A 14,305-nucleotide genomic window follows, 5' to 3' on the forward strand; every position below is an offset into this window, starting at 1 on the left:
TGGACACAGGGGCACAACTCCCTCCATCTCTCACTGTCAGGTGATCAAACCAACAACATGCATTTAACCTCTTTTGGGTACTAAGCATCGCATTTCACAATGTTGGGAGAGACAGGAAAAGGTGAGCATGTTCAAGCCTTCTGGGATCTGAATACGAAAAGGGGCTAAGAGAACCACGAAGACAAAACCAGTAAAGAGAAACGGCAGAGTGTAGTCCGTAAGATCCTGAGTTCTGGCAGCAAAAAGACCTGGGTTTGAATACTGACTCAAGCACGAATTAATCCTGTGACCTTCGACCATTTGCTTAACTTCTCTGAGCCTATTTGAAATTGAGGGCAATAATATTTGAAAAGGAGAGCCATAATATTAGGTGGAACCATATGAAACTGTCAACATTTAACCATTTTTTGACCTTCGAAAATGGCAATTTCATAGACCACACTGTGTCGGATTTTTCTGAGAATTAAAGGAGGTATTACAAAAGCCTGGCACGCAGGAAGCATTCAATAAATGACAGTTACTATCAACGAACAAAAGGCCAACCCACAGCGCCCTGGGCATAGTAGGAGACGCAGCCCACAGATGTGCTCAGCACCAGATCAGAGGGGAGGTCAGGGGATTTTTAAAAATTATTTTATCTCTTTATTTTTGAATATTAGGCAAAAGAGTATATGGTGCAAAGTAAGCCTTCTTCCCACCCCTGTACTCCAGCCATAGTTCTCCCCAGAGGCAACTACTGTCATGGGGATTTGTGTCTTTCAGTGCAAATACAAGCTGTTTAGTGCATATACGAGTGTTCTTATATACGATGCACACACATATACACACACAAATGGTGGATATAACTCAGAGTTTCCTACATCTATCTATCTATCCCATTCTCCCTTCATGCTTTTTTTTTTAAATTATTTATTTTATTTTTGGCTGCGTTGGGTCTTCATTGCTGTGCACAGACTTTCTCTAGTTGCAGTGAGCGGGGGCTACACTTTGTTGCGGTGCGTGGGCTTATTGCTGTGGCTTCTCTTGTTGCGGAGCACGGGCTCTAGGTGCGCGGGCTTCAGTAGTTGTGGCACGCGGGCTCAGCAGTTGTGGCTCACGGGCTCTGGAGCACAGGCTCAGTAGTTGTGGCGCACAGGCTTAGTTGCTCCGCGGCATGTGGGATCTTCCCCGACCAGGGCTCGAACCCGTGTCCCCTGCACTGGCAGGCGAATTCTTAACCACTGCGCCACCAGGGAAGCCTCCCTTCATGCTTTTTAACAGCTTTATTGTATTCTACTGTATGGCTATTACATGATCTCATTTGAGTCCCTAATTGACAGGCATTTGGGTTGTTTTAAACCTTTTGATAAAATAAACAATGCTGCAATGAATGTTCAATGAATAGACATCATTTCATACACATCAGAGTTTATCTGAAGGATAAAGTTCCAGAAATGGAATTGTAGGATGAAGTAATATACATTTTTAAATGGCCAAATAGTCCAAATTGCCCTCCCCTGAGGTTATTCTAATTCATACTCCAGCCAGCAAAAAGGGCCAGTTTCCCCACAGAGCTGATCAGTTTTGAGTTCGTTTTTGACAGAAGGGAGAGACGGTTCAGGTGGGCTGGCCAGAGAATGCAGGATGGTGGCTCAGCGGCCAGCCTGCCATGAAGTCACTTGGACCGGGAGTGAGGGAATCCTGACACCTCAGCGTCAGCATGTAGAAAGCACTCTTCAACCCATAGGGAGCACAGAGATCCACACAGTTACACAGCCTCCCAGAGAGAAGGAGGGAACAGTAAAGAGCACTCCCCCAGGAGCACAGTGGGAAGAACAACACCCCTTGCCTGTAACTGGTGAAGGGGAGTCACATTTTCTCAGCTCACTTGTTAGTTTCAACGAGTTTGGGACCACCGGGTGTACCCCACCACAACCCAGCTCTGAGCAGACCCCCTCAGAGGCCTATGGGAGAGGGAGGGGGGTGGACAGTGAAGCAAACCCCACATTTGGACTTTAGGAGGCGTCCGTTTGAGTCTTGCCTCTTCCACTTTTCTGCTATATGACCTTGGGCAAACCATAATTTTTCTGAGTCCTAGCTTCCTCCTTTATCAAATGGGGATAACAAGCAGAAAGACTAGAAGTTATGTTCTATAAAGTGTTTTTTGTTTTTTGTTTTTGCAGTACGCGGGCCTCTCACTGTTGCGGCCTCTCCCGTTGCGGAGCACAGGCTCTGGACGCGCAGGCTCAGCGGCCATGGCTCACGGGCCTAGCCGCTCCGCGGCATCTGGGATCTTCCCGGACTGGGGCACGAACCCGTGTCCCCTGCATCGGCAGGCGGACTCTCAACCACTGCGCCACCAGGGAAGCCCCATGTTCTATAAAGTGTTAAGTGATGTTACCATACACAGTGTCTGCGGCATAGAAGACAGTCCAAGAAGTTTAATGAAGGAACGAATGTCTTTTCCATTGAAATTGCTATTAAAATGATCTTTCAAGCAGAAGTTTCAGCTGGAACTAAGGCTCTGTCCGGAAGAGTTTTATGAGGGGTACTCATAGTAAAAGCTTATGGAGAAGACGTCCCCTGGCAGGGCCAGATCCAACAGAGAGCGGATCTACTCCCAGATGAGGGTCTTCATGGCGTCTGCTACCTCGATTAAGGTCCCCCTGCGCCCCGGTAATCGATTCCTTTCTAAAGCTCCTAGGACGCAGAGCTCCTGGTGTCATTCGGCACCCAACTGGTTTTCTTTTCTGTTTGGCTGACCTGCCTCTAGGAGTCTAGCCTAGGACCCCTAAGAGAACCACGCAGAAATCACAGAAGAGACAACCCGAGATGAGACTTCAAGGAAAGCGGGAGGAGTGAGAGCTAGCGAGAGCTCAGGCAACTTGGTGGAAAGCCTGCAAGTTCGCTCCGAGGGCCCTTCCCGGAGCAACTGGATCGAGCCGGTCCCAAATTCCGGATCCTCTCCAGGAAGGCTACTCCTCGCCTCTCAGTGCGGGCTCCCAGAGCCTAACCCGCCGCTCCCAGCGCTCCTGGCTGCTGGGAGCTCGTTTCCAGGTAGGGAGGCACCTGCTCTGGAATCGCCCTCCGGCCAGAGGGAGCCGATCCTCTCCGCCCAACCAAACACCCTCCCGGGCCCGCGAACCAACCCTCCACCCACCCCCCTGCACCAACCCCACCTCTGCCCGCGGGGCCGCTCACCTCCAGCCCGCTCGCTGGCGTCCCTGCCGCGCACCAGGCACCCGGTCCTCCCCCGCGCGCGTCCGCCGCTGACCTTGCGTCGATCTCGTCCGAGTCCGCAGCGGCCGCCGGGTCTCCGCTCCCCGGCAGCAGGGGTCGGGGTGGGCGGGGCGGGCCGGGCTGGCCCGGGAGGGGTGCCCGCCGGCTGGCCGCACAAAGCCGAGGCGACCTCGCAGCGCCCCATTCAACGCTCCGCCGCGCCCCCTCCTCGTCCGCTCCCCGCCCGCTCCTTAAAGGCAGAGCGCCGGACTCGGCTCCCGGGGCGGCTCGCGGAGAGGCACAGGAAATGACCTCAGCAGGCTCCAGCCTCCCACCTCTCCGCACCGCTGGGCTCGTCCCTGGAGCGGCGGGGACGGCGGCGGGGTCCCGTGGGCCGCGGGGAGGAGGGGCGTGTCTCCCGGACTGCGGCCCCGAGCTCTCTGTGGAGGTCGAATCGGCTGCCGCCCGGGGCGGCCGGGTAGCCCCGGCATCTGCTCAGCTCCCAACCAAACTGGGACCCTCGCGGGACGCGGCACAAGACCAGACCCTCCCCCCAAAAGGAGGTTCCAGCATTTGTCGGGCGACTTGCAGGAACCGTCACGCCCGGATATTTGGAGCAGAAGTCTGTCCCACTGGCAGACCAAATTTCTGATTTGTAATTTGAAACAAAACAAAACTCGCCACAGCCTAAAGGGTAATTTGCTTGCGTCTGTCCGACTGTATATATGCATGCACTCATTTATTTTAAAGGAGCCGGCCTAGGAGCCAGAAAGGCCAACAGGCCACCGCCTGCGGGCAGCTCGCTGTGCACCCTTGCAGTCCCTCAGCTCACCGGTATAATCCTACACCCAAAGGAGAGTGGAACACTCAATTTTTGGTTAGGTGGATATGGGGTAAAGAAGATGAATATGGAGAATATTGCAGGGAAGAATCCGCATTTCAAAACAGAGCTTTCTTCCCCAATCCTGCGGGCTCTCATTATAAGCCTGAACAGGGGCGGACATCACCAGGGTCCGTTTCTCCAAAGGGGCGTTAGAAGTCTCACTCCTGGCAGTGGTACAGGCAGTCCCTGGCTGCACCCCAGGTTTGAATCTGAGTCTCTGGAGATGAGGCTGGGAATTTGCCCAGCTAATAAACTCTCCAGGTAATTCTCATGCACAATTTTGAGAGCCCAGACTCTATGGAATGCTGACCCCAGTAGTTCAGGAGGACAAGGGTGAAAATTCAACTGGGTCAGTGGGACTTCAGGGGCTGAGCTTGCAAATGGATTCATAGCTCCTGAGGATTGGAAGAGAACAGCCCCAGACTGTGGGACACTAGCCTCTGCTGTCCCCTTCAACACTGGAAGTGGTTGCCTAAGGAAGCCCAGAAGCAAGTCCTGTGGAGTTTGTAAGGGAGGCTCGTTTGTTCATTCATTCATTCATGCATGCATGCACTCACTGATTTTGAACAGGTAATCATGCACATAGTATAAATTTCAAATAATACAGAAGGGCTAACAATGAATAGTAAGCCTTCCTCCTGCCCTGTCTCTTGTCCCCTAGATCACTCCCCCTCAAAAGCAGCTACTGTTGTAAATTTTTGTGTGTATTCCTTCAAGATATAAAACATACATAAGTATTCATGTCTTCATAAATGCATGTGTATTCATATATATATTTTTATATATCCCTTTCAATACTGAGGAAGGCTTTTTTCTCTTGTCTTTACCATTCCTGGACTCTAAGTGTGACACGTCAGCACACTTAGAGATGCCTTACTTTTTTCCCCCAGTTTTACTGAGATACAATTGATATATGGCACTGTATAAGTTTAAGGTGTGCAGCATTACTTGACTTACGTACATCATGAAATAAGTTTAGTGAACATCCTTCATCTCAAATAGTTTAGTGAACATCCCTCATCTCATACAGATACAAAATTAAAGAAATAGAAATAAAATTTTTTTCCTTGTGATGAGAACTCTTAGGGGTTACTCTCTTAACAACTTTCATGAGTAACACACAGCAGCGTTCATTGTATTTATCATGTTGTCCATTACACTCCTAGTACTTATTTATCTTATAACTGGGAGTTTGTACCTTTTGACCACCTTCATCCAATTCCCCCCCCCCGCCCCACCCTGCCTCTGATAACCACAAATCTGACCTCTTTTTCTAGGAGTTTGTTTGTGAATTACTTTGTGTTTGAGGTATAATTGACCTACAACACTGTGTGAGTTCCTGTTATACAACATAGTGATTCGATATTTCTATATGTTTCAAAATGATCGCTATAATAAGTCTAGTTATGATAAATCACCATAAAAGGTATTCCATAGTTATTGACTATATTCCCCCCACTGTGTATTTCATACTCGTGAGTCATTTATTTTGCAACTGGAAATTCGTACCTCTTAATCTTCCTCACCTATTTCTTTCCTTCCCCCACCCTCCTCCCCTCTGGCAACCACCTGTTTGTTCTCTGTACCTATAACTCTGTTTCTGTCTTGTTATGTTTGTTCATTTGCTTTACTTTTTTAAATGGTTACCTAGCATTCCTAATGATGGATATTTAGGATGCTTCCAGTCCTTGGCTATTGTATACCTTGCTGCAATGAGTATCTCTTTACATACTTCTTGGTCCACGTATATGACTATCTTTATGGTTTAACACTTACAAGTGGAATTGTTGGGTGTAAACACAATGTGAATTTTAAATTTCATTAGATGCTGCCCAACTGCCCTCAAAGGAGACTGCACCAACCTACACTTCTGTCCGTGTGTTTGAGTGCCCCTTTGTTCCCTCCCAGCGGCGACGATGAAGTGATTTATCACAAAGCACAAAGCTTTTAGAGAGGGAGGATGAAATGAGTTAAACACACGGACGATTTTAAAACACTGCCGGCACACAGAAAGTCTCAATAAAGTGTTAGCCGACACTCCTCTGCATGACCCTCCCCTTGCTTTGGGCTCTGTTTCAATCCCTGCTCTGTAAACTTGGGCGAGTTCGTTAGCATCTCTGGTACTCGGTTTCCATATCTTTAATGTGAGAATCACAATATCTCCCTCTGGAGCTGGTTTCAGGATTAAATCAGATAATAGAGTTACATAAGTATTGGGACCTGATCATTGTTCAATAAGTGATAGCTATTCTTCTTCCCTCAAATCTCCCCCCAACTTTTTATTTTGAAATTTTCAAACCTATAGAAGTTGCAAAAAACTGTGCATTAAACACCCATATACTCTTCACCTAGATTTACCAATTGTTAACACATTGTTACATTTACTTTCTCTCCCTGATTCTTTTTTCTCTCCATGTGTATATGTGTGTGTGTGTGTGTGTGTGTGTGTGTGTGTGTGTGTGTGAATATATATATATATTTTTTCCATTTGTGACTTAGTTGTACACATCATGACCTTTTGCCTATGGATACTTCAGCATGTTCCTCCTAAGAACAAGCATGTTTTCCTAATATCATCACACTTACAAAATTTATCATCAACACAATACTATCACTGACTGTACAGGCGATAGTTACATTTCCCCAGTTGTCCCAATAATGCCCTTTAGAGCTCAGTTTTATAGCTCTCCTATTTACTGTTATAAGTCCCTACCTAGTACTCCCCAGGGAGAATGGATGCCTGGAGGAGGATGGGCCTGCCCCCTCCTCCACTCCAGGGAGAAAGTGACTCCCACAGCCCTAGACCCTGGCATCCTTTGGGGGCTGCAGGTAATCAATAAGCAGGCTGGCAAGGATGCACACAGGCAGAGCAGTTTCCCATCGAATGCTAGGGATTGTCCCACCAGCCTTCCTTGCTACAGTTGCCTCCTCTGCCTGCCCCAGCCACCCAGTGCTAGCAGCCCAGAAAGGTCCTGCCTGCCTCCCCCGAGCTCTGGTTGGGTTTCTGCTGTCTCCTCCACCTGCCCTCTCATTGGTCCCCAATCATCAGGGGCAGCTGTTCAGGCTCCAGTGAGGCCTGGCTCCCCAGCAGTGCCCTCAACCACAGCTCCCATGCCACGCCTCCCCCAGGATGAATTCTTTTGGACCTTCAGGGTGACCTACCCCTAACTTAACTCTGGGATCAAGGGTTGGAATGTCTGAGACACTGTCTTTTCCCCACAATCTTTTTGTCTTAAAGCACTTTCTTTGTTTTTAAAATTTTATTTATTTATTTATTTTTATTTTTGGCTGTGCTGGGTCTTCGTTGCCGCACGCGGGCTTTCTCTAGTTGTGGCGAGTGGGGGCTACTCTTCGTTGCGGTGCGGTGGCTTCTCTTGTTGCGGAGCACGGGCTCTAGGCACATGGGCTTCAGTAGTTGTGGCTCGCGGGCTCTAGAGCGCAGGCTCAATTGTTGTGGCGCACGGGCTTAGTTACTCCACGGCATGTGGGATCTTCCTGCACCAGGACTCGAACCCGTGTCCCCTGCATTGGCAGGCAGATTCTTAACCACTGCGCCACAAGGGAAGTCCTTAAAGCACTTTCTATGCAGCCCTCCATGGACTGAGACAGAGTCAAACCATGGCCGCTGCCGAATCAGATGATAGTACCTGCTGACGCCAATATCCCTCTCTTCTTCCCTCCCTCCCACCATTTCATTCATTCATTCATTCATTCATGGTAGCTGACTTTCAAGTTGTTCCAGGGATTCTATTAGCTGCCCAACTATAAGCTTGGATACACCATCTCCTTGCTTCCTGCCTCAGTTTGTCCTGTTGTAAAGTGGGGAAATTATTTCCTCGGCACAGCTACCCTTCAGGTCATAATATCTGAGAGTTGGAGGAAAAGGCAGGATTATGAGGGAGCCACCACAGCAAAGGGAGAACTTTGCAAAACTGAGGTAAAGAAAAAAAAAGCCATGTTGGATGGGTGCTGTAGTGGGAGAGGGAGGGGAGCAGGCAGGGCTGGGTGGGAGCTGAGAGGAAGGCTCTGAGCCTCCAGACCCCTCTAAGGATTCACGGAGAGATGGTACCCACAACACCTGAAGCTCGTTTCTATCTGATGTTAGCTTATTATTACAAGTGGCCTGACAGCACCGAGAAGGGGAGAAAGTCATCATGTGCCTGGAGTCGAAGGCTCAGTTGGGCCACGGAAGCCGAGGGCCTCCTCTTACTCTTCCGAGAAGAGCATCAGGCCTGGATAGGCACCTGTTGTGAACAGATCCGAACTCCTTTGGCCCTTTGGCAATTGTCGGTTCTTATATTTCCAGCCACTAGCGATGAGAGGTGAGTGGAGGCCTCTTGTCCCCTTTCCATTACCTCCTACAGGTGGGGCATTAAACATGGCCAAGGCCAAAGTCTGCCAAATGTACAAACATTTATCAGCATCCTGGCCCCAAAAGTCCCACAACCCGCTTCCAGGGAGTTGGGGAGTTGGCCTGGTCTGGTTCTCACACATCATTCATCATCATCTTTCTGGCTACTTCCATATTTTGAAAGCCACTCATTTCACCAGTGAAAGATTATTTCTAGCATCCTTCAAGCACATCCAGCCCGCTAGTGTACATTTTGATGGCGTTTGAAGTGTTTATGTAACCACCCTCTAGAGTGCAGATTCCTGATTAGAGCACTTCAGGGGCTAACTAACCACTCTAGGAGTGAGAGGAGAGTCCATTTATATCCATACACCATACCGTTTAGACTGAAATAGTTAAAAAAGAAATTCCTCCAGAGTCAATATCACAGCATCCTAGTCTGTGCCTGGTTCCCCGGACAGCACTGTGGGAAGGAATGGGGACCTTGGAACTGACCAGGCCGCAGTTCAAGTCCCAGCTTTCCCACATATGTGCTGATGTAACCTTGGGATGGTTGCTTAAGCTTTCTGAGTTAATTTTTGTTTGTAAAATGGTGATAATAATTCTCGCATCTTCGGCTTGTTGAGGGGGTTCAGTGAGATAGTACGTGTCTGACACTTAGCAAGTGCTGTATAAATGGTAGCTTTTCTTATGCATTCTTTGAACAGATATTTGCTGGAAGTCTAATGTTTACCAGATACTCTCCTACGTCCCTCTCTTGGTATCTCCTCTACTAGGTCCAGAGGTGGTATCTGCTCCCAGAGAATTCTCTTTGTTGCAGGATTGCAATAGTTAAGCAAGATAGCTTGAGAGACAGCAATAACTCTAGGAGAGCTGGTGAAATGTTTGACGGTTCATCCTTCCCATGTCCTGGGCCTTCTAGAGACCTCACTTCCTAACCCCACTTGTTTTCTCTGAGCAGGGCTCTGGGCTCCAGAGATCCATCCTGCCTCATGGAAACCCTCCCAAATCAAAGCAACCCTTCTTCTGCCTTCAGGGCCTGGTTCTCAGTTGCTGTTGGAAGGAGAGCAAAGGGAAAGAAGGAGAGCAAAGAGGAGAGGGGGGAGGGGCCTCAGATTCTCAGGAGCCCTAGAGCCAGTCCTGGTCCAGCCTTATGCCTCAGGAGCAGGGGCAGAGCTTGGTAGCTTTCGGGAGGCTATTTCTACTGCTGAATCTCTGGGACCAGCCAGAGCAACCATGGGCTGGGTCACAGAGGCTCAGTTATCATCCAAGTGAGGCTGGGAGGACAGTGATGGGACTTGCAGAGAGGTGCAGGGTAGGAAGGAAACGAGAAGGCCCAGAGGCAGAATTCTGTGTGTGTGTGTGTGTGTGTGTGTGTGTGTGTGTATTGGGTGGGTGTATCCTAACGTTGAGTGTGGATCCCTCTTTCATTTATTCATCCAGTTACTCACTAACAAGTATTTATGGAGCATTTCCTATCTTCCAGGCACTGTGCGAGGAAACAGACTGTGGCAAGTGTGACGGACGAACGCAGGGCACAGGCTTCAGAAGCAGACATACCTGCCATTGAATCCAGGCTCTTCCCAGTGGGGAACACAGGGAAGAACCGATGCAATTACCACCTGTATCCCCACAAATGATCCGTCCAGTGCAGCTGTGGGCTCTGGAGCCAAAGAGAGCCAGGCGGAGGAAGCGGGTGGAGGGGTTCTGCGTTTGGAAAACAGAGAGCAGGATTCTTATCTGCCCTGAGGGGTGGAGATAAAGGTCTGCCCCTGTGCATGGCATATGATAGGCACCTAGTAAGTGTTGTTCAATGAGGAGGGAATGTGAAGGTATAAAGGGGTAAAAGACTAGGAAGATGTGCAAAGACTAGGGACCTGGAAACTAACTACTAAGAGGATTAGGTGGAAGGAGGGCCTGAAGGAGAAGGATTCCAGTGAGAAGGTAGGCGGTGATTCCCCATCACGAAATCCTGGGGACACTTATTAAAAACATGCATTCAGGGCTTCCCTGATGGCGCAGTGGTTGAGAGTCCTCCTGCCGATGCAGGGGATGCGGGTTCGTGCCCCGGTCCGGGAAGATCCCACATGCTGTGAAGCGGCTGGGCCCGTGAGCCATGGCCGCTGAGCCTGCGTGTCCGGAGCCTGTGCTCCGCAACGGACGAGGCCACAGCAGTGAGAGGCCCGTGTACCGCAAAAAAAACAAAACAAAAAAAACATGCATTCAGACTCAGGGCTCTGTATTTCCCGGCTCCTTAGGACCCGTAGGGTGCCTGGTATTGACTGGTTTGTCATACATCATATTCCAACACTCCAGTGATCTTCTCAGAGAGCAGCAACAGCCCCAGAGGGGAACACAGGGTAGAGCTGATGTAATGACAACATATATCAGTGCAAAATGATCTGTCCAGTGCAGCTGTGGGCTCCCCAAGCAAGAGAGAGCCAGGCGGATGGGGGCTGGGTAGGATAGGGGCCGAGAGGGGGGAAAGGAGATGGCAGGGAGGGAGAAAGGGAAGCTGAGTTGGGAGCTGATGGAGCTCAGGGAATGAGAACCTGGTAAATCCAGTCATCTAACTGGGATTCTAGATCATTTTAGAACTTGCAACATCATGGTTTGAAACCAGCTGTCTTATTTCTCCATTAGCTTTCATCACAGATGACAACAATGGCAGCTCACATCAGGGGGCAGGACGGGCTGGGCAGAGACCAGCTCCAAGTAGGTGGCAGGTGCTATAGCAGCCTGGGGAGCCCCTTGGCTTCCCCTCTAAGCAGCTGCTTCTGACTGGAAGAGGCCTATGAACCGGGGTGGGGCAGGGCTTGGAGTTCCCTCTGCTTCAGGGATACCACGCTCTCCTGCAGGGCGCCTTCCAGGGTGGCTGTAATACTGGGCCAGCAAACACCCCAGCATTCACAGAGAAGGGAAGATGTGAAATACCTGAATGAATGAGAAGGCATAGCCGTTGCAGCCCTTGCCCCACACCTGGGTGGTTTGGGATGAAAAGAGTAGGTCTCCTTTGATCAATCAGACCTTTGCTTCCTGTGCTTCTGATCGTTGTGCTCAGGCTCGGGGTTTTTACCAGAAGCGTCAGGGCTCATATCCTACTGGAAGCTGTTGTTGCCAACTCCTTTTTGTGAAGGGGGTTTAGTCCAGATGACAAACGTGTCTTCCGTCTCAGAGTCCTGGGTGTGACCCAGGACCCGCCAGGACGTCGGAGGCTATTGCTCAGCGCCATCTAGTGGTCGGCATGGCTTATTTTCCTAAAGGACCCTGAGCCCCAGCGTTCTTGCTCCCAGCCACACCTAGGGCTAGATCTGCTCCCTTCTCCTCGGACCGCTGCAGGCTTTGGTCACTTTGAAAAGTGGTGATTAACGAAGCTTTAAGCTCTGCCTAAAGTGGAGACTTTAAACTCTGTATCCTTTGTCCTTGTTCAATTTTACATAGTTTCAGGGAAGGGGATAGGAGAATTTAGTGGTATTAAAAGACTAAGGTGAAGTAAGGATAGATGGAAAGAACATTCTCCTTTTTCCCAGCTGCCTGGATCCAGCATGCACAGATCATCAGCTTGGCACTTTTTCCAGGTCTCTCTCACCCAACTGTACCATAAGAGGAGGACACAGGAAGAGTCTCTTCTGCACAAAGTCCAAGCTGAGCGTTTAGAATCATCTTTACTCCGCCACAAATAAAGTGATGGGACACGGAGCTGGAACCAGACTGCTTGACTCAGAGCACTGAGGGAATCCACCTATTGGGAGCTTTCCTCATGTAAAAGTGAGCTTTGGAGTTTTCAGAGAGGTCCTGTGGACAGTGCACCTTTCCAAAAAGGAATATCCACATTTCTAGGTTCTCAATTTCCTGGTTCAGGTCCAGAAGAGGGAACACTAGTCCTTTTCTTCTTACGGAGTTGGGTCCACCCAAAGGAATCAGGTAGAGCCTACAGACAGGTCTTGTACATAAGAAGGGAGGTGGGCTTCCCTGGTGGTGCAGTGGTTGAGAATCTGCCTGCCGATGCAGGGGACACGGGTTCGTGCCCCGGTCCGGGAAGATCCCACATGCCGCGAAGCGGCTGGGTCCGTGAGCCATGGCCGCTGAGCCTGCGCATCCGGAGCCTGTGCTCCGCAACGGAAGAGGCCACAACAGTGAGAGGCCCGCGTACCGCAAAAAAAAAAAACAAAAAAAGGGAGGTAAGCGATGGAGCAGAACACGCCGATTCCTAGGATGGGAAACCAACAGGCATTGCTCTGGGAGTGAGACGTGACTGCTGCTCCTTCCAAGCACTATGCATTGTCCCATTGGCCACTGGATAAACATTCAGATGGCATCTGGAATTGCCTGAACCTGCAAGCAGGAATTTCCCTGCAGGGCACAGGGGGTTGTGCCTACGTGGACCCAGGATCTCTGGAACAAAGACACTCTTGGGAAGAACATGATTCTTTTGGGAAGCAAAATCTTAGTGTTGAAATAAATTCATTGGTGGGGACTTCCCTGGTGGTGCAGTTGTTGAGACTCTGTGCTCCCAGCGCCGAGGGCCCAGGTTCGATCCCTGGTCAGGGAACTAGATCCCACGCGCATGCCGCAACTAAGAGTTCGCATGCCCCAACTAAGGAGCCCGTCTGCCGCAACTAAGACCCGGTGCAACCAAATTAATTAATTAAATTTTAGAAAAAGAAATAAATCCATTGGAATATCCGGAATGAGAAATTTCCCTAAATATACTTGCCACTCAAGCCAGTGGAATAGTAATGTACATATGTAGTAATGTACATAAGATTGGAAACCATTTATGGAGGTAAAGATCACTAAAAATTTTCTAGGACCTTTTCCTCCACTCCAAATTCCTGTTCTCACTGACAGAGTTTTATGATTCTTGTGTCGTTCCTTGAGCTACATCATTCAATATTTTTCTTGTTAGGAGAAGGATGCTTGAAAAGACCGTGTCACCCCAAATATTTATAGCAGCAATAATAACAAAGTAAAGACAAAAAGATATAACCTAAATGTCCATCAGTTGGAACCTAGTAAATAAGTTATTAAAATTCATCTAGAAAATAAAATACTATGCAGCCATTAAAATTTACGTTGAAGAATTATTTTTATTGACATGGAAAAATATTCATTACTTAATGTCAAGTGAAACAATTTCTAGAAAAGTATAATATAATTGACTTTATGTAAAACTATATGTATAAAACTATATGTATGTAAATATGGGTAGAAGACTTTTTCTGCCAAATATTAACAATGATTATCTTTGGGTGTAGAAATTTGGTGTAACGTTTTTAGTTTTTGCTTTGTTCTTTTTATATTATGTGAATGTTTTATAAGGAATATGAATCATTTTTCTAATAAAGCTATTAAAATGTTTTAAAAATATTGATCTCATCAGTAAAGTAGAAAACTGAGATTCAGAGAAGTTGACAACTAACTCAATAAAGCCACAATCTGCCACTCGGAGAACCAGAATTTGCCCTCATAACTTCCCATCTTTCAAGTTTAATGCCAACTCACGGTCTCCAGCTGGTGAAGATCCTGGGCAGGGATTTGGCAAGGGGGCGAGCTGAGGACCAATGCCGAGATCAGAGGGGACTCACATGCTTTTGATATTGCCTGGGTCCTGTTACCTCTTCAGAGCAATTAAGCTATGACCACGACAGCAACTGGATTCCTATTATACACCATGTTCTTGTGGTCTGGAAGTTGTCCAGGTCTTGAAGGAACAGACACAAGTCTGGGGACAGAGTTAAGTTAGGCCTAGTTCTAATCCAAGCCCCTTTTACATCTTGCAAGGGAAATGTCGTATTCAGCCGTGGTCTCCACTTGAGGAAAGAAGGAATGTGAAGCTAGCTGGGTATAGTCCAGAGGCTTGACTTTGTGAG

At 48.6% G+C, this 14,305-nt stretch overlaps 1 protein-coding gene across 1 annotated transcript in view; it reads right to left on the reverse strand.

The window, feature by feature from the left end:
• The window catches only part of PLEKHH1 (pleckstrin homology, MyTH4 and FERM domain containing H1), a 50,883-nt gene extending 47,695 nt beyond the window's left edge, over window positions 1-3,188 (reverse strand). The window contains exon 1 of the mRNA XM_060004362.1: window positions 3,181-3,188. The gene's annotated coding sequence lies outside the window, so the exon portion shown is untranslated. The remainder of the gene's footprint in view (window positions 1-3,180) is intronic.
• Window positions 3,189-14,305: the final 11,117 nt, after the last annotated feature.

The sequence above is a fragment of the Delphinus delphis genome, chromosome 2 (genome assembly GCF_949987515.2).
Source record: "Delphinus delphis chromosome 2, mDelDel1.2, whole genome shotgun sequence".
Taxonomy (NCBI): Eukaryota; Metazoa; Chordata; class Mammalia; order Artiodactyla; family Delphinidae; genus Delphinus; species Delphinus delphis.